General features: G+C 33.9%; 1 protein-coding gene across 6 annotated transcripts in view; it reads left to right on the forward strand.

The window, feature by feature from the left end:
• LOC137658688 (glutathione S-transferase 1-like) overlaps positions 1-20,000 on the forward strand; it is a 459,350-nt gene that overhangs the window by 250,946 nt on the left and 188,404 nt on the right. Inside the window, exon 1 of one of the 6 annotated variants that reach the window (XM_068393677.1) lies at positions 107-248. The exons of the other annotated variants lie outside the window; for them this stretch is intronic. The gene's annotated coding sequence lies outside the window, so the exon portion shown is untranslated. Of the gene's footprint in view, positions 1-106; positions 249-20,000 lie in introns of those variants that run through there. 6 annotated transcript variants of the gene reach the window in all.

Below are 20,000 nucleotides of genomic sequence, written 5' to 3' on the forward strand. Positions count from 1 at the left end.
TTCATCTGGCGTGTGTCCAGAGCGTCTGGGAGGATGAGAGAACGCAGGAGAGAAGGTTCTCTTCCAGATAGGTTCTCAGTAAGACCTCCGGCGCCGCGAAACGTTTAACCCGTCCGCTGCTGTTGGCTCCTTTGGAGAAACTCACTAGTGCAGTGTCTGTAAGACAGGGAAACCTGAATGGTGTGACGCCCCCCTCCCTCGTGTCCACTCCACGCTCAGGTCAAGGGGTCACTGCCAGGCTCTCTCAGGTGAGCTCGTTGCGTGGAGCGTCTTTGATTTGACAGACGTACAGATCCCGCAGGTTTTGCGTGCCATTGTGGCTTTAGGGTGTCCATTTCTAAAGGGAATTTAAACTTTGAGTCCACCTGAACTTTTAAAGGCAACGACGGTCGGCCAGATACCTTGATTGAAGAAACAGTAGGAATTAGAATAGTTCAGGTTTTATAACCAACTTGTTGTTGTAGATTGCCTAACCTTTGTGGCCAAGTACATGCTCTTACAGTTATGCAGCCCGTATTATAACTAACGAGTTTTATTTTGAATGGATTACGCATTCAAATTTGAGTATAGCCCATATCACTAGTTTTCTTTAAACATTGATGAAAATGGGGGTAATTTTGAATTGAAATTATTACTTTGAACGTTATATTCTGGCGTTATATTCACATAAACTTTTTAGTACTTCAAGGTCTTAATATTTCAGATGTCTGAAATAATTTTACGACATTGGATTGTCTTTTATCCTTAAACAAGTATAGTCAGCTCATGTGGCAGAGTGTATAGAGTAAAAAAAAAAAAAAAAAAAAAATATTTTAGAAAAGTGACACTTGGAAAGAATCAGGCGATTGCAATTTTCCCCTTTAGAAATGGTCATCCCTTTGAAATAAGGACTATATAAGAAATAAAGACTTATGTTACAAGTATTGATAAAAACTTGGCTTACAGCTGTCTTGTGTAAGGTCAGAGATCAGCCTTTCTTCTTATTATTTTCAGTAACGATATAAAAGCTAATAACCTAAGACTGAATGATATTATTACTTAGATAATTAGGGATTAATTGCAATAATTTTATAGGCAGTGAAATGAAAGAATTGAGGATTTTATATAAGATTAATTGCTGATGTTTTAAGAGAGTTGCATGCGAGTCAGTTTCAAATTATTCCAACATTACTTGAAGGTTTTAGCAGTTTCCTTTCAATCCCTTTTCTAGCCTTGTACTCTGTCCAGGGTCATTTCGTCTCAAGGTGCACTCCCTCTTTACCCTTTTTCTATACCACCGTTCTAGCTTAATTTCTTCCATCTCGGTGATCTCTGGAGATGTGGCAACAGTGGGGGCATCTGTTTAAAACTAGGAGCCCTACCCTATCGTCCATTTCTTGCAGTATTGAGTAAGGCAGCCTTAAGGCTGTGTTCTCTGGTATCAATTTATTACTATTTTTGATCCCCTTAATTTTTTATAATATGAAAAACATATTTGCAAATGGTTTTGTAAGATTCTCTCCATTTCTCATATGCTTCATATTGCAACTGCTGGGTTTTCCCCCTTTGCACAGTGATTGGCATACTGACGCATATTCACAAAGCGAATCAAATCCAACTATTCACAACGTAAAGAAAGTCAGTCTTGTGAGCGAGGCGGATTACCTATTATTGGATGATAACGGAATGAGGATAATCTTGATTGGCAGCACCTTATGGCAACTGAGGCACGAACTCAACAGCTGGTAAAGCAAGTTTGACTGCTTGAAGATAAAACCATACTTCCTTTAACTAGATTTAATACAAATATCATCAGATCATTAAAGTTGGTTTTGGGGGGATATTGTCATTATTTCTTTTATCTTAAGTACATTTCGTAGTGAGTAAAGTAAAAACCAGGTGTTCCCAACGGTGTAACTCGTTGACATGTACGATGTCTGACGTAAGAATTTTGTGTTAAACCTGTCAAGATTGACTGAACCCTGAAGACGTTTATAGTCTTGATGTCAAACTGAAACGGTGTACATAAATCCTGGTGTTATAACTGATTGCTAAGAAATCAATACAGCTTTCTGAACACATGCGAGAGGCCTAGCTTTAAGCATCAGTGGATACGAACGAACTTTTAAACGGTGTCTAAGCAAGATGTTTTAGTTTGCTGTAAAAATGCAGCACGCTTTCTCTCTCAGTGTCATCGAATGTTCTTAAGAAAGGCTTCAGACTATTCTTAGAAATTGCAATTTTTTAAATTCATTACTGTTTATTTTAATTATTTGGTTTTCTTTCTATATTGAATATTAACTATTTTTTTATATATTATTTTATATAGTGGATTTGTTTTTGCAACGTAATGACCTGTTTGTTATGTTTCATATAAATTGTTCCACATTCTAAGCAATAATAATAATAATAATAATAATAATAATAATAATAATAATAATAATAATAATAATAATAATAATAATAATAATAATAATAATAATAATGATAATAATAATAATAATAATGTGTTAAAAATTGCCAGTGTTTGTCTAAGCGTGTTAAGAGATTTGCTTAAAATCAGGAGGTGGACGTAGTCAGACTGAAACTATCCCAAGGGGTATTAAGTCTGCACTTAATGCCACCGTTAATTAATTTGCAAAGACTTTTTTTCTCCTTCACTTACGTAAGGGCAAAAAATAAGACTTTTTCATAAAGTCGTATCTTATCTTGGCTTCTCCAGTGTACACACCAGAAAGCAGACGTTGTCTCGTAAATCTCTTTAAAAGGCAAAAGAACCTAAATGTTAGTATATCATTTCTTAACTTTTGAGTTTTTCTTAGTTAGGTATTTAGGCTTGCTGTTAGATATTTAGTTTTGCAGTTTGATATTTAGTTTGATAATTCGAAATTCAGTTTTGTGGCTGGATATTTAGTTTTTTAATTCGATATTCAGTTTTGTTGTTAGATATTTAGTTTTATAATTCGATAATTAGTTTTAAACTTCAGTATTTAATTTTAAGTTAAATATTTATATTTGTAGTTATATATTTAACTTAGTATTTAAACATTTAGTTTTGTAGTTAGATATTTAGATTAGCGAGTCAAAATTTAGTTTAGTTTTAGCTGAATATTATGTTTTTAGTTAGATATTTAATTCTGAAGATAGATAATTAGTTTTATAGTTCGATATTTAGTTTGGAAGTTAGATGTTTAGTTTTGTAGTTAGATGTTTATTTTAGTAGTTCGATATTTAGTTTTGCAGTTAGATATTTGGATTTGTAGTTAGATATTTAGCTTTACAGTTAGTTAAATATTTTTGCAATTAGATAATTTAGTAAATTCGATATTTGATTTTTGAGTTAGAATAGTTTGCAGCTAACTATTTACATTTGTAATTAGATATTTAGTTTTGTAGGTTATATGTTTATTAATTAATTATTTAATATTGTACTTTGATATTTGATTTATTAATTTGATATATAGTTAGGTATTTAGTTTTGTAGTTCTTTAGTGTAGTAATTCGATATTTAGTTTTGCTGTGTAATATTTAGTTATGTAATTAGATGATTCACTAGTAACCTCACTGCGAGCAATCGTTTATTGAATGAAATACCATTTAAATGTATAAAACCAGGAACACTAGTGAAAAAGAGAATGAATAATGAATAGCACTATAAATTAGTCATGTAGTAAATATACAATATATAGGCTGCCGCATGTCATGGAAACATTATTATTATTATTATTATTACTTGCTGAGCTACAACCCTAGTTGGAAAAGCAGGATGCTATAAGCCCAAGGGCTCCCACAGGGAAAATATCCAAGTGAGGAAAGGAAATAAGGAAGCTACAAGAAAAGTAAATAACAATTGAATAAAATATTTTAATAACAGCAACAACATTGAAATATTTTTTTTCATATATAAACTAAATAAACTTTAAACAAAAACAAAAAAACTAGTGGAAGTGAAATAAGATAGAACAGAGTGAGTGCCTGAGTGTACCCTCAAGCAGGACAAATATGATGAAGTTTATAACACAGTTTTCTGTTTACTTTTGGTTCTTTCCCTTTTTTCTTTAGAGGAAACTTGTATTTTTTTTTGTAAAGTTTAATGAGGGTGATAATCTATTCCATTAAAAACATCTTGAGTTTTGACACACGATTTTGTTATCTCTTTAACCTGACTTGTTTTAAATCCACATTTACATATATATATATATATATATATATATATATATATATATATATATATATATATATATATATATATGTATGTATATATATATATGTATATTTATGTATATATGTATGTATCTATATATATATATATATATATATATATATATATATATATATATATATATATGCACATACATATATATGTATATATATATGTGTTTGTATATATATACACATACATATATATATAATATATATATAAATATATATATATATATATATATATATATATATATATATATATATATATATATATATGTATATATATTTATTTATTTATTTACTATGTATTTGTATTCTTTCAGTTGTGATGAAAGTAAAGTTCCTTTTTACATAAATGTTAATATTTGTGGTAAATTAAAAGACTTGCACTTTTCATATGTAGCTGTGATTTTGCCTTAAATATTTTTAGTTCTGATGTAATTGAATTACTTCTTTTACGCTGTTGTTTGTGACAAGTTGAAAGAAGGTAATTTTTCCTTAGAATATTTTAGAACTACCAATTTTATCTTGTTTCCTTATATCCTTTCCTCATTGGGCTATTTTTCCCTGCTGGAGCCCTTCAGCTTATAGCATCCTATTTTTCCAACTAGGGTTGTAGGTTAAAGATAATAATAATAATAATAATAATAATAATAATAATAATAATAATAATAATAATAATAATAATAATAATAATAATTGTTGGTTGTAGGTTGGCCAGGGCACCACCTACCATTTTAAATACTACTGCTAGAGAGTTATTGGGTACTTTGACTTACCAGACATTGGATCCCTCTCCCTGGTTACGGCTCATTTTGTGTTTGCCTACACATGTACCGAATAGTCTGGCCTATTCTTTCTACATTCTCCTCCGTCCTCATAAACCTGACAACACTGAGATTACCAAACTGTAATTGTTCAGTGGCTACTTTCCACTTGATAAGGGTAGAAGAGACTCTTTAGCTATGGTATGCAGTTCTTCTAGGATAAGGATACTCCAAAATCAAACCATTGTTCTCTGGTCTTGAGTAGTTCCATAGCCTCTGTACCATGGCCTTTCACCGTCTTGGATTAGAGTCCTCTTTCTTGTGGGTACACTCGGGCATGCTGTTCTATCTTATTTCTCTTCCTCTTGTTTGTTGAACTTTTTATATTTTATATGTGATGGATCTAATTAAATGTTGTTACTGCTCTTGAAATATTTTATATTAACTGGTTATTCGTCTCTTGTAGTTTATTTATTTCATTGTTTCCTTTCCTCACTGGGCTATTTTTCCTGTTGGAGCCCTTGGGCTTATAGTTTCTTGCTTTTCCAACTAGGGTTATATTCTAACTTGTAATAATAATAATAATAATAATAATAATAATAATAGGGTTATAGTCTAACTTGTAATAATAATAATAATAATAATAATAATAATAATAATAATAATACTAGGGTTATAGTCTAACTTGTATTAATAATAATAATAATAATAATAATAATAATAATAATAATAATAATAATAATACTAGGGTTATAGTCTAACTTGTAATAATAATAATAATAATAATAATAATAATAATAATAATAATAATAATAATAATAATAATAATAATAATAATAATAATAATAATAATACTCTGGATTTGGTGTTTACAAACAATTCAACCTAACTTGGTTTCACCTTTATAGAAATTGTTCTACATCAACTTACATAACTATAATCCCATTGGCAAAACTGTGTAACTTACATGTGCCAACAGGAAGTAATAAAACATGATTTTGCAGTTTAAAGGAAATCGAACGAGACTTTGCTCTGAATTATAGCTCCTTTGGTCTCAAATAAATTTATCAGAATCGGTTTGATGAGTTATGATAAGCAAGTTCTACGTATTTGGAGGTAATCTCCCCAATTTAGTTTCTGGGACTTTGGCAAAAGTCGCCAGAACACAAGTCAAGTTGACTGATTTGCTACGTAAGAGAAACTATTTAACTATGGTAAGCAACACTTCTAGGAGAAGGACACTCCAAAACAAACCATTGATCTCTAGTCTTGGGTAGTGCCATAGCCTCTGTACCATGGTCTTCTACTGTCTTGGTTTAGAGTTCTCTTGCTTGAGGGTACACTCGGGCACTCTATTCTATCTTATTTCTCTTGTTCTTGTAAAAGTTTCTATTGTTTATAAAGGAGATATTTATTTTTATGTTGTTACTGTTCTTAAAATATTTTATTTATTCTTATTCCCTTTCCTCCTTTTCCAACAAGGGTTGTAGCTTATCAAATAATAATAATAATAATAATAATAATAATAATAATAATAATAATAATAATAATAATGATAATAATAATAATGATATATCGCCCTGAGTTTTTGTATCAGTTGTGTATCTACAATGCCTCCTTTGTTAACTAAAGCTAGAAATTAATTTATTATATTGTCATTAGTAGACGCTTAAAAAAGAAAGAAAAAAAAAGAATGTTGAATTCTCAGGTAACTTTCTCAAAGTGAAAAGTATCATTTGAAAATAAGCTCAAGTAGGACTATAGATTACAATGATCAAAATAGGTAATTCAAATAAATCATGTAGACAGTATAACACAGCTGCTATTAAAGTTATATAATGAGTAATTTTTTCACATCTCTCTCTCTCTCTCTCTCTCTCTCTCTCTCGTTATAAATTTCATACTATTTCTTAATTTTTGACGAAGAGTTGATATTATACAATTATCAAGTTCTTTATGATGGTGAAGTGTATTTGTTATTTATTTCCTTTTGGAAGCATCCCTGCCCAGCGGTCTGTTGGTCGGAAGTTCGAGACAAATCAAGCTCGATAGTTTCTACTTGTTTCTGTAACCTCACCATCTTTGTGAGCTAAGGACGGAGGTGGGGTGGGGTGCTGGTTTCCCTGGTCCTAGCTTGATAGAGAGGGGGCTTGGACGCTGGTCATATGTGATTAGTCTCTAGGGCATTGTCCTGTCCCATGCCTCTGTCATTCATGAGTGACATTTAAACCTTTAGAAGGATATTTATATAAATATTCTAGATCTCTATAGTTTCCTTTTAAGACATCTACATTTACTTAAAGTTTGTTTTATTATTGTTACGTATTATATGGGTCTCTTATTGTATTGATTTGGCTTTTTGAAAGAGAAATTCAATTGGGGACAAAACTATAATCTCGTAATGCAGTTATAGATAAACTACATTTTTTTAAAATATAAGGGAACTTTCTCACTTTGCCAATAAGTATTTCTATATTTCTTATTAAAATATTATAAATACCATCTAATATTTCTTTTTGTCACTAGAAATCACAGCAGTTTTCATCGTTATTACAATTGTTTCATCTGCATTTGTTTGTATCAAACGTTCTTAAGGATAAAATGCTGTAAGGAAGTCTTTCCATTGAAACGTTTAAGGCATAGAACGAGACTTCTAGATTTCAACCTTCCAAAGACTTAGCACAGCATCTGTCCAGGTTTAAAATGAGATACCCCATACCCAGTCCCTGTCATTAGTTTCCGCGAACAGAGTAAAACCTGTTCGATACGCGATAACCTGAGTCGAACCACGTTAATGAGTTCGCCTCTGTTATCTCGTTCGATAGAACAAGTACGGACTAGTTTTAATGCGCTTATCTTGCCAAGGAGTCTGGCACGAACAGGCCAGGTGTCTGTCTAGTTACTCTAGGTTGTCTTAGTTTGTCTTTCTGTGTGCGTGTAAGTGCGTGTGTGTTCCTGCCAATGGAGTTTTATGAGTGGGTTCTCTCATTTATTTTGTGATTTATTCAGATTTGATTTTAAGGGAATACCCGCAGGATGATAGGGTTCTCTTTTTTACTGTATTTGTTGGTAGATTTATTTTCTAATTATTTATTTGATATTCCTCGTATTTTCACAAATAGGGAATCCTTTCCTGAGAGCTTTCTTTTGTATTTTACAGTCTTTTGGGGATGATAGTAATAATAAGAATAATTGTATAACAATAATAGTGATATTACTGGTCTTTTTGAGATGATAATGGTAATGAAAATAATAACTTACTGGTCTATTAATAGTTTTGCTAAGATTTGCTAACTAAATAAAAATGGTTCATTTAAGTATTTTTGTGTCATTGAGAATCTTATTTTTATTTCGTTGTCTTAGTTTCAACTGTTTTTAAACTTTAATTTAATTTGAAACTTCGATTTCCAGTTCAACAGTTTGATTCTGAAATGACTGCAAAGTTGGGTACAGATCTTAGCCTAATCTAACCTAACCTAACCTAACCAAACCAACCGACTAACCTAACCTACTACGCGAGTCGTGACGTGATTCATTCATCTCTTTCTTATATCCACTCTGGAAGAACTGCTTTGTAAGTTATAATGCATATTTTACCCATTTTCCCTTGTCATTCTTCACTGGGTTTAATTTCATTCCCTTATTTTTTCAACCCCTTTTTCATTTGATGTTAGAATCGTAATGTCTCTTTACTGAAAGATTCTTACATGTCTGTAGTTTATACCCGCTTTCTCCTTTACTCTTTTTCCCTTATCTCTTTTTTGCTTCGCTCCTTGTCCCCCCCCCCCCCCTCCTTGTGTCTTTCCTCCTTTTACCTTAATTCTTTTTTTTTCATTTCTCCTTTTTTCTCTTCCGTCATTTTGCCTTAACATTTTAATCCTTCTCTCTTTATACCTTTCCTCTTTTTCCCTTTCCACTTTTTCCCTTCCCTCGTTTTACCTTCTATCTTTTTCACATTTCCCCTTTTCCGCTTCCCACTTATTCTCCTCCCTCTTTTTCCCTTTCCCCTTTCCTTTCCTCCAATCCCCTTCCCTCAACCACACCCCACGCTAATGAAGGTGACCTGCCTCACATCGCTTTCTTCCTTCGTATTATTTATCTGTCCAATTTCCCATCTTTCCCTTACACAGTTCTCCCATGTTCTATTCCTATTTTTTATTCATTTTTCTATGGCAAATCCAATACCAAACCTTAAGAGTAATTTCTCTCAGGCTTTACCGATCAGATCTGCTAATGAGGTTCTTAATGGCACCGACGGGCACCAACTGATAAGGTGATGCGCACCCTTTTACTCCTGTAGATCTAAACAGATGTTGCGAGTAATTGCAGTGAGTTGATAGGCACCAATTAGCAGTTTTATCGATTGAATCACGATAGATTAGAAATTTCTACAACCAAAGTGTCTGATATTTGGATTCTGAAGAAATTCCAAACAAGAGTTGTCATCTCTTAGTTGTTAATGCTTTACATCCTGTATTTTGTCTTGTTGGGATATTTTCGGGATGAATGTAGTGCGTTGGGACAGGTGTTATCTGTCTTAATACTTGTCAAATCAATTTTGACGATGGGTACGTTGCTGTTGATTTTTATCTGAAATACGATAATATGAAGCTAGTTTTACATTTGACGAAATAATTCGATTTATCTTGCCAGGAGTGAAGCCAATATGTAAGTGAACACAACATTGAGACTTAGTCTTAGGATAAGCTAAGACTACGACAGTCTAAGGGTGTTGCAGGGGGCGTAGTCCCCCGGTAGCTAAGTTTACGGCTCCTAGGTTAGGTTAGGTGGGGAACCTTAGGTTAGGTGGTGTTCTTGTACTATCATGAACAAAAGTTCGTTCCCTTAGACTTCCAGAGAGTAAACACGAATCGCCTCACTATGAATCACCGAAGCTTTTGAACAAATAAGTCCTGGAAAACCCAATAGATGGCGCACGGCAAGGACGTTGGACGCAGAGAGGAATAGGAAGTATTCATTTTTCTAAAGCATTGAGGAAAGTCTCCATAATCTGATATTGCTAGAAAGTGATAGATGATTCTGTTGTTTTTGACGTTACTGGGTTTGTGTGTAAAATGTGCAGTTAACGAAATATGTTGGATAAATATGAGAATAAAATTATGTTTACGTTATCTACATTCTTGAATTGGTATTGTCATATATTATTGTATCTTATTAAGAGACATAACCAACCAAGGGCCATTACAAAACATTTTGGTTTAAATGTGTATGGAAGTGTTTTATAATCTGCAAGTCTTCTATCGTAAAAACAAAATAAACATTTGTAGAAGCAAGTCGGCAATTTGTTTTTTTTATTTCACTTGCGTTATTAATGTAGTAACAACACACTGCAGTTTCATATGCAAATATTCATTATTGAGAAAGTCTTACAAAATTTTCGGTGATCAATCTATTATGAAGAAGTGTTTTAATTCTTGCATTCTACCTTGTTTTGAGTATTGTTCTCCAGTCTGGTCTTCGGCTGCTGATTCTCATCTCAATTTGTTGGAGAGAAACTTGCGGTCTATTAAACTTCTTATTCCTGATCTAGATATTAATCTTTGGCACCGTCATTCAATTTGTTCATTATGCATGTTGTATAAAATTTTTCATAACTCCGACCACCCTTTACATTCAGATCTCTCTGGACAATTCTATCCTCTTCGTAATAACAGGCAGGTAGTTAATTCTAACTAAGGCTCAATACTACGCAGTTTTCTAGAAGTTTTATTCCAGCTGTGACCAAGTTGTGGAATGATCTTCCTAATCGGGAGATTCAATCAGTTGAACTTCAAAAGTTAAACGTTGCAGCAAACGTTTTTATTTTGACCAGGCTGACATGAGTCTTTTTATAGTTTATATAGGACATATCTGTTTTGACGTTGTTAATAGTTTATATATGACATATTTGTTTTGACGTTGTTACTGTTTTTAGAATGATTTATTGTTAATTTGTTCTCATCATTTATTTTTTTCCTTGTTTCCTTTCCTCACTGGGCTATTTTTCCGTGTTGGAGCCCTCGGGATTATAGTATCTTGCATTTCCAACTAGGGTTGTAGCTTGTCTAATAATAATGATAATAATATTCATAGATCTGTCATATTGCGTAATTGAGCCAACATTCTGAGCGAAGTGGGCGATATGAGGTATGGCAACCGAATGGGATTTTCCAAACTAAAGTTAATACTATACTTATTTTTTTTTCAAAATATAGTATAAAATTTAGATATTTCCACAAATGTGATATTTCCATATTTTGAAACAAGATAGAAAAAAGTCAGATGATTACTTTAAGAGAACAGAAATAAAAACAGGAACAAAATATGAAAGAGTGTATGTTACCGGGAAAGTGGCAATCTAAATCACGTAAAAATCAAACGATCTTCTCAGTGATTGTTGTTTGGCAGTTTAATAGGTGGTAAGGTTACAGCAATGTAAACGAGCTAAGAAATTAATATTTTTTTTACTAGTCCAATTGTGAGTATTGTTAATGTAATTTAGAATGTCATGGGCATGAACACTTTTAATCTACAAACAATATTATAGAGTTGACACTTTTTTTTTAAATCAACATGATCATCTACCCCAAAGTTTATGAAACTACCCAGGGTGGTGAAAGGTAAACCTTTCGTAGCAGGTGACTTCAGACACACCGCAGCCAGTCTTGTTACACACTCTACTGCTATTGACCAGAGCCACGCGGGACTACGAAAAGTTGTAGGCTGAAAATCCTACCATGGACAATGCTTTTATTCCAGTATTTGAGATAATGAAGTTGACATGTCTAATACATTTGTGTATATAGATTTATCACTACCATAATAGCAATGCCAGAGAGATGCGCAAATTCCACAGAGGTGGTTGCTGAACGAGGAAGAATTGGATTATGAGAAAGTGGATTGACAGTGGCGAACATTGGTCATCGAATTGGGAGAAGCACTAAAATGGGCAGGAAGTGGATCGCTCGGTGGGAGGAAGAGGGCTCCGGGAAAACAAGGCCTCGAAGTGGAAGGCCACGTGCAACCTTGCCCAGGACAGATGCCCAGATTGGAGCAGTCTGTGAAATGCATCCTATGAGGACGTCGGTTCAGCATACTAGAAATCTGAGGTTAAACTGCCATCCCATGACCTTGAGACGAAGACTCAATGAAGCAGGATTCGCTGTCATATCCCATCATAGAAGGGAATGCTCACTCGTGCACATAAGGAATGTCGCCTTGGGTTTGCTTCGGAACACCTTCCGCGTGACGAAAATCGTTGGAGAAATATAATCTTTACTGATGAGAAGGTGTTTCAGTCAGTGGCAGCCCGAGCTAGGCATGGTTGGCGCTGACCTAACACACGCTATCAGGAGAATCACATCCATCTCTGAGCGATAAGTGGCAGATGGATTGGGATGGATTTGGGGGATATGGTCCTGGTAAACTTGTCAAGATCGATGGCCGCTTCACAGGAGAAAAATACGTCGAAATCCTGGAGCAAGTGTTACACTTCCAACAGTTCGGACAATGGCAGTTCCTGCTCCTGGTTTAATAAAGTTGGTCCACGATCAAAGTCCCATCCATAAAAGCCGCGTGGTGAGTAACTGGCTACAGGATCCTCCTGAAATTGAAGTTTTGGAGGGGCCATCGAAAGGATGCGACTTGAACCCAATTGAACACCTTTGGGCTATGATGGTTTGGGAAAGTGACGTTGGGGAGCAGCATACCCACCAGGCAGTAGAAACTAAAGCCAATGATCTGTGAGAGAATGTCCGTCCTCGTCCGCTACTTTGCATGAATCTTGTAGATTCCATACCCAATTGTCTGCGTGAGGTCATCGAAGCAGATGGAGGTTGGACATCATACTGAAGTATTTTGTGTAAATACTAATAAAATATTAACAAAATATATGATTTTTAGTAAACTCCATTTTACTTCACTACTAATTAATACAAAATGTTCTAGAAGATCGTGCATGATACAAAGCTCAGAGCAAAAATAATTTTACGTTCTTCAATGATAGTGATAATGTCAAAATCAAATTAGTGACAAAAAGACAATTAACTTTGTGAATTGCTCAGGAATTGTCTAACACACTGTATGAAAACAATATAGAGGTTTTAAGAATAAATTTCAGTCAAAGTTATCTAGATTTTGTAAAGAGAAGACATTTTAAATATTACTAGTTGTTTTTGTGAAATAGAAAGAGAATTCAAAGAATACGCTAATTCCAAGAAAAGAAGGATACATATCAAGTAATAAAGAAAGATAGTAATAAAATTGACAAACCAGGAGTACAACACTTTAGACAATATCTGTTATCTAAAATAAGACCCATGAAGTAAAAATAAACACTGATAGAATTAGTTTGAGTTGAAATGTGCACACTAAGATGGGTTATATACTAGCCAACCCAACTCGCAAAGGTTTCGACTAGTGGTTAGTCCCTCAACTGAAAAGGAGTACAATTTAACCATAAAAGAAACCCTTTCTGGTACAACTCAGGAACATAAATGGTGGTCTACCCTTAAATCTGCACTCTTTGGTGTAGATGCAACAGTTCCTCCTTTACTTAAACCAGATGGCTCAGTCACTCACTGTCCAAAGGAAAAGGCAACCCTTTTGGCTGATGTTTTTGACAGTAAACAGAGTAATGAAAAACTTGAACTTCCTCATTCCTTTTTTCCTGAGGCTAAACTAACTAGTTTAGCTTTTCGATCTCGTGAGATTAAAGCTCTGTTGATGGACCTTGATGCTTATGGAGGTGTAGACCCAAATGGTATTTTTCCTTTGTTTTTTATAAAGACAGCATATTTCTTAGCTCCAAAGTTATCTGTTATTTTGCGCAAATTAGCAAGAAGAGGAGCTTTTAGCACTAGTTGGAGAATTGGTAATGTTACTCCTCTATGTAAATGTGTTTGTGGTAGCTCAAGTCCCACTGATTACCGCCCAATTTCCATAACTCCCATATTATCTAAAGTTTTTGAACGTCTTCTGGCAAAACGTCTTAATAGGTTTGCTGAAGGTAATCATCTCTTCCCTAGTTTGCAATTTGGTTTTTGTAAAGGCCTTGGAGCATGTGATGCCCTTCTTACAATCTCCAATGCTGTACAGAAATCCCTTGATTGTGGCCTTGATTTTAGTGCTGCCTTTGACCGTGTTAATCATGAGGCCCTTGTTTTCAAACTGAAACAGTTGGGAGTGGGTGGGTCGTTTCTTAGCATTATTATTGATTTTTTAAGTAATAGATCTCAAAGAGTTGTTGTTGATGGGCACCATAGTGATTATAGGAATGTGATATCCGGTGTTCCACAGGGTAGTGTTCTTGGCCCATTACTTTTCATACTATATACACATGACATGTGGTTTGGCCTAGAAAACAAGCTTGTTGCATATGCAGATGATGCTACTCTCTTTGCATCAATTCCATCCCCTGAATGTAGATCTAGGGTTGGTGAATCCCTTAATAGAGATTTAGCTAGAATTAGTGCATGGTGCAAATTATGGGGTATGAAGTTGAATCCTAACAAAACTCAAAGTATGATTGTAAGTAGGTCAAGGACGGTGGTTCCTCAACATCCGGATCTCAGTATTGATAATGTTTCTTTAAATATGTATGACTCTTTCAAAATTTTAGGTGTGATTCTCGACAGTAAATTTACTTTTGAGAAACATATAAGGTCTGTGTCTTCTTCAATTTCACAAAAAATAGGCTTATTGAGAAAGTCTTTCAAGATTTTCGGTGATCAATCTATTCTGAAGAAGTGTTTTAATTCTTTCATTCTACCTTGTTTTGAGTATTGTTCTCCTGTCTGGTCTTCAGCTGCTGATTCTCATCTTAATTTGTTGGACAGAAACTTACGGTCTATTAAATTTCTTATTCCTGATCTAGATATTAATCTCTGGCACCGTCGTTCAATTAGTTCATTATGTATGTTGCATAAGATTTTTCACAACTCTGACCATCCTTTACATTCAGATCTCCCTGGACAATTCTATCCTGTTCGTAATACTAGGCAGGCAGTTAATTCTAATAGCCAGGCCTTCTCCATCACCAGGCTCAATACTACGCAGTACTCTAGAAGTTTTATTCCAGCTGTGACCAAGTTGTGGAATGATCTTCCTAATCGGGTGGTTGAATCAGTAGAACTTCAAAAGTTCAAAGTTGGAGCAAATGCTTTTTTGTTGACCAGGCGGACATAGTCTTTTTATAGTTTATTTATGACATATTTGTTTTTGATGTTGTTGATAGTTTATTATATGACATGTCTGTTTTGACGTTGTTTCTTATTTTAGAATGATTTATTGTTAATTTGTTCTCTTCATTTATTTATTTCCTTATTTCCTTTCCTCACTGGGCTTATAGCATCTTGCTTTTCCAACTAGGGTTGTAGCTTGGATAGTAATAATAATAATAATAATAGTAACCAATCCCATATGACAAGAATGAGTCTTGGCATGGCAAAAACCCCTGCCACTGACTTTCCATGATAGAGAAATTGCGTTCCTAAAATAGCATGTAAAATATCAATAAAAACAGGTCGTTAGCGCATTCCCATTAGCTCTTCATACAAGAGCACTGGAAAACTACTTTGCCACAAATTTTCGACAACAAAGCATCGTAAACAAATGTCAAGCTATTCTTGAAACTAATAAGTATATCTGCTTTGCTACTGACAGTAGTATCATGAGGCTTGTTTTACGATGTTGTTAATGTAGAACAGAAACTAAAAGCTACTCTCTCTCTCTCTCTCTCTCTCTCTCTCTCTCTCTCTCTCTCTCTCTCTCTCTCTCTCTCTCTCTTTTGAATATTTGTCACCTCATTACCATTTTTTCTTCTCTTTCAGCCTTTCTCTCTTTATACTAAATATTACCTATGGTGAAAGTATCTTCATATTTCATATTGACTCAATATATATAAGATTAGAAAAAAATCAGTTTTTTTCAAGTGTCTGAAAACGGGTATTGGGTGTCATACCCCATACCACCCACCTTCGCTCAGAAAGTTGGCCCAATTACGCAATATGACAGATCTATGAATCGCAAAATGACAGATCTATGAATATTTGCATATGAAAGTGCAGTTTGTGGTTACTACATTAATAACGCAAGTGAAAAAAAAATGCCGACTTGCTTTTACAAACATTTATTTTGTTTTTGCTATAGAAGACTTGTAGATTATAAAACACTTCCGTACACATTTAAACCAAATGTTTTGTAATGACCCTTGGTTGGTCATGTATCTTGATAAGATACGATAATATATGACAATACCAATTCAAGAATGTAGATATCGTAAACATAATTTTATTCTCATATTTATCCAGCATATTTCATTAACTTCACATTTTACACACAAACCCAGTAACGTCAAAAACAACAAAATCATCTATCACTTTCTAACGATATCAGACTAAGGAGACTTTCCTCAATGCTTTAGAAAAATAAATACTTCCTAGTCCTCTCTGCGTCCAACGTCCTTGCCGTGCGCCATCTATTGGGTTTTCCAGGACTTATTTGTTTAAAAGCTTCGGTGATTCATAGTGAGGCGATTCGTGTTCACTCTCTGGAAGTCTAAGGGAACGAACTTTTGTTCGTGATAGTACATGCTTCCCTTATAAAATGTTTGTTGTCAATCATAACTTTTGAAACATTACACCCGGTCTGTCCCAACGAATTACAAAGGGTCCGGATTTGTTTATCCTTTTGGCATCATATTTAGAGTTTTAAATTAACATTGGATTACAAAATCGATAATTTCTTTGAATATTTTTCAAATTTTGTTTAATTCTGTTTTATTAATCAACTGCTCGGACTATGGGAATGATTTGTCAGCAATGGTTAGAATTGAGAATGTAAATGTTAACTAAAACTAAAAAAATGGAATGTGAAGTATAAACATTTCTTAAATAATCACAATGATAAGAAAAGACATTTTATGATCATAACTACTTTTTAAGTAATAACTTCTAATGTTATGTGGCATCTAATAACAAAAATATAACAAAAAATGGTACTTGTAAAGAGCTCTTCTGGCGTTGCCTTACTGTATGTCGAATATCATGTAATGAATCCCCTGCAATATATGTGAACAATTTTATTTTCAAAATGACAAATTTCTGCGAAAAGTGTGTTCTCATATGTTAAATTGTCAAATCCATAACAGGTTAGTGTAGTTAAATAAAAGGCTTGAAGGAAATGTAATATAGTCTGTATTTTAATCTAAGAATGTTTTGATGAGAATATAAATATAAGCCTGAGAAAATATAAACTGGATAAATTTATTTCCAAAGAAATATGTAAATACATGCGCATTCTTATGATTCTAAGTATCCAAATGCAAGTATATACATCAAAGCGATAATCCTGTATTTTACTTAAAGTAACACCAGGTCAGGTGCACTGAACTACAAAATTCGTCAATGACACGCGCCCACATCCACACACACACACACACACACACACACACACACACACACACATACTGTTAGAATGCCTCAACTTACTTTATGGAGATAAAAAAAAAAATTCTTCTAACTCTTCGTATATTTTGTGTACTGTATTTTCAGCATAGAATAACGGTGTAAATTTCTTATGCCATGGCCATTTCATTATCTTCGTGGTGTTTTATATTTAATCCATGTCTTCAATATATATATATATATATATATATATATATATATACATACATACATACATAAACTGTACATATTGACATACTGACACAATGACAGAAACATAAACACACAGATGCATGGATGCATAGAGTGCAAGACACCTGTATGCTCTTCGTTATACTTTCCGTGGCATCTATTTGGACTCGTGGCATATGAGTTTTTAGCCCTTCCATTTTTGCCCGCTTACCCTGAGAGGGAGGAGAGGTCGAGGGGCGAGAGTAGCAGTGGTGGTAGTGGTAGTTGGCGCCTTGAAAAACCTGGGATGAGTAAATGAAGACACAAGGTACGTCATTAATGTCATTTCTTGATTTTGAAGAGTCTTGATTTTTAGATTTTATCTTATTTATCTCGAACGTGTGTTTATTTACAGGGAATGAGTCAGTCTTGTATAATCTTCGAGGGTGTATTTTTGGGAGATGTACACACACACACGCCTGTGGGTAATTAAGTTTAATTACCCGGCAAGATTTGGCTTTTAACTTGATGAAATTGCATTGATGGCTTCAAGATTTTGATCATAAAGTTTTATATGACACCCTTGTATTTAGTTTGTTAATAACTGTCAATTGGAGAAGTTTTGACTATATATATATATATATATATATATATATATATATATATATATATATATATATATATATATATATATTATATATATATATAATGTGTATACATATATATATATATATATATATATATATATATATATATATATATATATATATATATATATAATGTGTATACATATAGAAATGTATGCAAATATTTACATGCATGCATACCTACATACATACATAAATGCATTATGAATCCTTACGATAAATTTTATTTACCGTTTTATTTAAACCTTTCAACCTTTCATATTATAGTCCATTTCAACTCTCTCTCTCTCTCTCTCTCTCTCTCTCTCTCTCTCTCTCTCTCTCTCTCTCTCTCTCTCTCTGTTTATGACACTGAGCCACATCAGCATGAGCAGACGCGTTCACAAAGTGTTTCCCAACATCGTTTGTCATCACATGGAACACGATCTTCTCCCAATATTTTATCTAAATCGAAAGCACCTGCCGAGGGTTGCAATTTACAAGCGCTTGTATCCTATGACCAGTTTTACCAATATAATTCACCCTTGATTAACTTATTTTCACTCTGTTTGAATCAAAATTCATTGATTTATTGCAATAGGAAACTTGAAAATTGAATCATGTCTGCACCTTCTTCTTGACGATAGTGGAGTCTCTTGTTATGTTTATGTTGGCCAAGCGTTGCTAGGGGACTTAGTCGCTACAGCACGATTTTGTGTCTTTGCTGTGTTTGTTTCAGTGTATTCTGTGATACTGTCTACTATGAGACTTTTACTAATAACGATTTTAACATGAGATGTAGATTTATATAGTAGAATTATTTTTTAAATATTTTTCAATTTGTTGAAAATTATATTATTCCATCTTCTTAACCTACAATTCTGTTTATAATCAATATGCAATGACGTCGTGATTAACTTCTATAACAGCATTAAATTTATGGTAGTGGTAGCCTATTAGAAACGTCTCTGCCTGGCGATCTCCTTGACTGGTGTTTGAGAACCGCTCAAGCTCGATAGGTTGTAGTAGCGTCTGCAACCTCGCTGTCCTTGTAAACTAAAGATGAGGTTTTGGGGGAGCCTATAATTCATCATCAGCCATGGTCTGGCCCTCCCTGGTCCTAGCTTGGGTGGAGAGAGGGCTTGTGCGTTGATCACACACACACACACACATACACACACACACACACACACACATATATATATATATATATATATATATATATATATATATATATATATATATATATATATATATATATATATATATATATATATATATATATAGTCTCAGGGCAGTGACACTGTACCTTGCGCCTGCCATTCATGAGCGGCCTTTAAAAAAAAATTGGAGAATTTGGATAGATCTGTGGAGGGAAGCCGAAGTATTGTGAACTAAAAGTGAAAAACAAAAGCTGTGTGGGTTTCTTGAAGGAGATGAGATAAGACGCGAGGGTACCTTTGAAAGAAGGCATTGGAGAGGGCGCATCGGGTAGCCCACGCCTTAATGTATAGGGATCACGCTGGAAAAGAAAAAGAGTGATAAGGCTCGTACTGAGAGGACGGAAAAGGATGCTTTCAGAGAATAGTCCTTCTTACAAAGATATGGTAAACTATTATTGGTTTTATCATCCTGTATTAAAGAAATATTTTAATCTATTTTTATGTGTGGCCTATCGTCTATAGTTCGTGGGAATGAAATCGACTCGTTCACTCACCCACCACTAGTTCTTATTGGACTAGTTAGGTCATGGCTGTGTAAGATACGTAACGCCCCTAAGGGCAGGCTGTACCTTCGTAACCTCTTTGGAA

This window comes from Palaemon carinicauda, chromosome 19 (genome assembly GCF_036898095.1).
Source record: "Palaemon carinicauda isolate YSFRI2023 chromosome 19, ASM3689809v2, whole genome shotgun sequence".
NCBI lineage: Eukaryota > Metazoa > Arthropoda > Malacostraca > Decapoda > Palaemonidae > Palaemon > Palaemon carinicauda.